This window comes from Musca domestica, unplaced genomic scaffold (genome assembly GCF_030504385.1).
Source record: "Musca domestica strain aabys unplaced genomic scaffold, Musca_domestica.polishedcontigs.V.1.1 6, whole genome shotgun sequence".
NCBI classification, from domain to species: domain Eukaryota; kingdom Metazoa; phylum Arthropoda; class Insecta; order Diptera; family Muscidae; genus Musca; species Musca domestica.
In genome coordinates, this window is record NW_026712363.1 from 18,618,753 (window position 1) to 18,624,981 (window position 6,229).

The window sequence follows — 6,229 nt, forward strand, 5'->3', positions numbered from 1 at the left end:
CAAACACTAACACATGAAAATCGTCATACCTTTGTAAGCTACGCAATTCATTGGCATTGAAGTTTAACACATAAATACAGCATTACAACTATCGCTGCAATGTGGGGGCTATAATTAGATGTAAAGTATTTCTCGTACCACGGAACGAGATATGAGGGAGGTACATGCAGCTACTAGTTTGAGTATTCTATTTCTATAGCTATTGTCTCCAAAATTGTCAATCAGCCCTATCCAGATATTATTTTACCCATACGATTATTTCCAAAGACATACGATCTCTTCCAACGCTTATCCAATCACCCTCGTTGAGACACAACAACAAACAACATTTCATTGCATCTTCTAACGCATGGATGCGGGTGCAATATTCTGTGAATGTGTTCAACATTCACATTCCGCCATGTAGGGATGTGAGCGTTAAAGTTCTTAATAGCTGTTGCGGTCAATTTTAATTGATTTTCACATGGTCGAATTTAAATCATTTTGAATCTTTTCAGTGGTTTCTCCGATACAACAACCCAACGCCGCTTAATGTTCACCTTTCCATTTTCAACATCAAATATTGAAAGAGAGGGAGGGAGAAAGAGAAAGAGTGCGTACAATGCAACATGAAAGGTTAAAATTGCACACAAGTGGGAAATAAACGAACGTTTAGTAGACTATTTAACGCTCTTTAAGTGCAGGCATTGAATTACAAGGCAATCGTTGAACATTGAAGAGATTGGCGAGTATTAGAAATGCATGACCTTACATGGGAGTGGTCAAAATGCAAGTAGATGCTTTTAAGTTTTCTATGTTTGCAGGTATTCGATGGACAACTTAGAAAATCGGATTTTTGCTATTTTAGTATTTGCCAGTCATCATCTCAACTTTCTTTAGGCTGCCCTTATGGTAAAGGCCTTGGTGAGGGTGGTACCGGAAAGAGTGGAAAAATACTTTAGCACATCAACCAACCTTTTCGATATGTGGCGATACAGCGGGGCCACAAGGATTTAATCGATATATGTCTTCTTCATTTTGACAGATATTATTAAAGAGAATTTTTATACCCAACAACACTATGTGTTGAGGGTATTATACGTTTGATTTGGCCAAAAATTATGTAACACCATGAAATATTGGTTCCCACATAGGAAAGTATATATGAAGGGCTCACAGCTATACCGAACTAAGTCATAAAAACCTAATTCGAAGATATTTAGAGGTAAAGTAAATGCACTGGCATTAATTTCTGGAAGGAATATTTCAGTATACCAAAAGAAAATGTAAAAGTCTATATTCAAAATTAACTAATGATATTGATTTAAAATAAAAATAATTTAAATATATTACTAAAAAAATATTCAAAAACAAATAAAAAACTACTTTGGTTCATTATTGCTCTGAATAAAATTTCAAGGTTTCACAGTTAAAGCGAACCAAGTCAAAAAAACAAAATAAAGTGTTCGTTATATGACTAAATATAGTTAACTTTAGCGATTAATTTCCCACTAGTTTCGAAGTTTTATTTTAAGTCATGTCTCGGTTTGGCGGCTGGCAGCTGCGGGTGCTTCTATTGTAATTGACAATCATTGTGATTTTTAGGAAAATAAAATAAATTCATTATTTTTTTTAAAAATAAATTAATATTAATAAGGACAAAGGAAAATTAAAGGTTTCAACTATGGTAGAAGTAAGAGGGTAAATTCATGCAATTATATGTTTGCATTTTTATACCCTTCACCATAGTATGGAGGGTATATGACGTTTGTAATTCCGTTTGTAACACCTCGAAATATACATTTTAGAACCCATAATATATTCTTGATCAGCATAAAATTCTATGTCGATTTAGCGAGGTACGTCCGGCTGTCCGTCTGTGAAAATCACTCTAGCATCCGAACGAAATGAAGTAAGTTGATAAAAATTTACTCAAATGTGTATTATGTCTGCAGGACTTTTGGTATTGAAAGTGGGCCATGCAGGTCCTCGTCTTTCTATAGCCCCATATAACGGTACCTCCCGATATGCGGTACTATTACCGGAACTATTTCAAATTTAGTATTTGAAGTTCGTAATGAATACTACAGCCTATGACTGCAAATTGTCTGTGCAGGTCCACGTCTTCGTATGGCCCTAATATACAGCTACATTCGGTATTTTTAAGATTTTAACAGAATTTTTAATGGATTTTAATTTTTTGAAAATTGCCAAATTTGTACCAAATGGTGGAGGGTATTCAAAGTTCGGCCCGGTCGAACTTACAGCTTTTTTACTTGTTTTTTTTTTTTTTTTTTCAAAGTTATGTATATTTATAAATCCATTGTACATACAAATCAGAGATGGGAACCTGCTTTCTAGGCGGGGAAATTTGACAGAGTAAATTACACAAAATGCAGAGATGGATATGCTTATTTGAAATGACTTTACCTTCTTAATTTTACCATGGTTTCAAAAAATATTTACACATAAAAAATTCGTCATTTCCGTCTTCATCATTTTTGGGGCTGGCAAATATTCGTCATCTTCATTACTGGAAAGTCACTAGCACTGCTGTTATTACTATCCATTTATAGAAAACACTGATTTTTTTAATATTGCTGAAAACTGAACGACAATAAACACGTGCTCACTAATAGTACTGATTTAAAGTGAAACACACTGACTTGGTTCATTTTTGCTTTGAAAAAAGTCAAAAATGACAGTCGTTGACTTAGGTTTTTTACCGTCATCTTTTGAACGAAACACTTTTTGACATGGTGCTTTACAGGTAAACAGAGTTTCCATATACGGGGACATTGGCACTAATTTCGGCATATTTTATTTTTCATGACTTGGTTCGGTATAGCAGTGAGCCCTCCATATGGATCTTCCTATCTCACCAAGCTGAGTCGATCTAGCTATGTCCGTTCGTACGTCCGTTTGTCCATGTTAATTTTTAATCACGGTACAGGTCACAACTGTGTCCAGATTCTCACAAAATTTAAAATAGAGGTGAGGTTAGGGTGAGAATATAACCCTATAGTTTATGGAGATGATCGCGCAATATTTAGGGGTTGAAATGAAAATTTTCTTGATTTTGCACTTGCTCTATAGGCCGCAATTATGAACCCATATACGTGGAAATTTATATGGAGTTAGAGTTCAGAGCGGGACAGAAGCTAACCAATTTCGATGGTAATCGGACAATATGTACTGGATAAACTAAGCAATAACTTTTATGTCAAAAAATTACGAAAATTTCCACTACACCACGAATATTTTTAACCCCGGCCAAGTTACAAATTAATTAAAAGGTCAATTCTGAACATTAAAGAGATGCTAATAGCCAATATATCGGATATACAGGGTAAGATAAAAAAACTACAACAAAGTCAAACGCCATAACTTTTACATTTTTTTTTAATTTTATTGAAAGAAATCAAAAAATGTCGGAAATAGCAAATTCTAGAATAAGTTGAAAATTATTCGAATTGGTCATTTTTGGCACGAATTATGGCCTTTAAACACCTAATGAAACCGTCACAAAGTTCCCGAATTTTGCTCTGCGGTATTTTGGTCCATTCCCGGCGAAGCGCTTGCCTGAGGTGATCGACACTTTGTTATTTTTTAGTGCAAACCTTACTTCCCAAAATTATCTAGACACAATAGTCCAACGGAATGGTATCCGGAAATTTTGGTGGCCATTGTGCGCTGGAAATTAAGCAAGAAACCTCATTTTTTAACCATTCTTGGGTGGCGCGTGCTGGTTGCGATTGTGCTGAGTTCTGTTGGAGTGTCCAAGGTCTTCGGAATATTTTAGCGATAATATTCGGCATTTATTCAGGTGCAACGGTCGATTAATACGAGCGGAGAGCGACCATCGGCTGTTATGACATCACCATCTCCATCACGGCCAAGCGAAGCATTCAAGTCGCTTCTTTACTTTTCGAACCATTTCTGCTGATGTTGCTGTTTTCTTCCGTCCACTTTTTTGACGTCGGGCTACGCTACCAGTATCACGGTAACGAGCGATTGTACGAGACACAAAAGATTTATTCGCATTTAAATGCTGGAGTTCTCTGACGATAGCAACTTGTGGTTTTCCAGACAAATATAAGGAAATCACACTGCCACGCTAGAATTACATCACGATTACCTTTTTTTTTTTTGAAAATTCTGACCAAAATGCTGTCACTCGAATAAGTTTAACAGCTGTCGGACGAGTGGATTGGAAATGGCAGCAGTCTGAAGTTGGTTTCGGTTTTTTTCATCTCACCAGTATATCCTTGATCAGCATATAATAGCTTATGACAAAAGTTGCCTGTGCAGGTCCAAGTTGTCGTATAGCTCTAATATAACGGCCACATTCGGTATTTCTAAGATTTTAACAGGTCTTTTGCGGATTTTTTTGAAAATCGTTCCAAATGGTGGATTGTATTCAAAGTTCGGTCCTGTAAAACTTACAGCTTTTTTACTTCTTTGTCATAGGCTGTAGTACCCATTACGAACTATAAATACGAAATTTGGAACAATTTCGGAAAAATGTCGTTAAAATCTAAAAACTAAAAAGCTTTCTATGGGGGCTATTCGATATAATGGACCTATATAGAAAATTCTCTTCCAGGGAGTAAAGTACACAGAACGAACACCTTGTGTAGAATTTCTGATAATTTCATTAAAAAATTTGGCTAAAATCATCAAAATGCTGTATATAGGGAGGTACCTTTATATGGGGGCTATACGATATAGTGGACCGACATTGCCCATCTTCGAACTTAACGTGCCTGTAGACGAAAGACGGATCGGTGCACAATTTTAGCTTCCTATCTTAATTCATTTTGATTACAACAGACAGCCAGGCTGTCAGGCGGACAGGGTTATATCATCTTAGAATTTTACTCTGATCAAGAAAATGTATATTTTGTTAGGTCCAAAATAATTATTTCGATGAGTTATGAATGGAATGATGAACTTAATATACCCTCCATACTATGTATGGTATAATAAATTAAAAATGCATCTTGTATATTTACCAATATTTTATTTACGCAGCTAGTCTGATATTAACGCCGTTCGTCCTGATATTTAATAACAATCACACTGCCCTGATATTTCACAAAAATTAACTTATGCTTACATTTTCAAAGAAAAAAATCTACAACACATTCATACAAGTATACATAAGTATACAATTTAGCCTTATTTGGTTAGCAAAAGTGAATAATAAACATAAAATTTGTGGCATGCACGTCACCCAAAAGAAAACAGTTTGGCGAACAATTACAATTGCTAAGGAGCGAGATTGGAAGACTAGAATGCATGTATGTGGGTGTTTTATAAAAATTCTTAGCTCAAAATCTTGTCAATTTAAGTCACTAAACTATTGCGACCTACATAATTTACACACACACGAAAAAATACAAGTAGAGTCCTTAACGTGTTCCTGGTATTGTGGCCTTATACAGACATCCCGACATGCTTAACATTCCTAGCCCAGTTGTATACCGGATATATTACATATGCATGTGGTTTAGTTGGATTTTTCTTTCCAAAGTATGTGGGCCACAGATACACATACCAGCCACCAAGCAACCAACACCCACATACTTAGTTTATGTATAAGTGTTACCCAAACAAAAATTATATTTGGTATAAGGATTTAGAGTTTTGTGTAAAAGTTCGTTTTGTGTAATTAAGGGATTTTTTGGGGATAACTAAGTCGGAGCATGCTGCTACACATGAAAGTGTTGGCAATGTGACTTAACTTGTGTAACTTGGCTAAACGACATGTTGGCTTGACATAAACTTTAAACGTGTAATGTCATTTAAAGGCAAGTAAATATATTGACGAGAAAATTGGTACTCTTTTAGCAGCTATTGGTTGCTGTGGTATCGAATCGATATAAAGCTCGAAGAGTTGAGACCGCCGTCTATAATTTCTTATAACAGTTTGCCCTTTTAATACGATGCATATTTTCTGAAGAAATTCAAGAAAAAGTATGGAGCTGGGCCAGTCTTCAACTTCACAAGTTAAAAAATCTTGAAACAAAGGATCTCCTTATTTTTGTAGGGTACAAAGAGGCTCAAAATAGTGCGATAGGTACCAGTAATTGCTACAGCTTTGGAATTTTGCAACATGGTTGTCCTCATAAAAAGAGTTTTTTTTTTTTGGAAATGCGTATTTCAGAAGTATTAACAATAACAAAAAAAGCTAGAATTTTGATTTTTTCCAAAAGGGTCACTCTATAGGATCGGATAGGATATATGA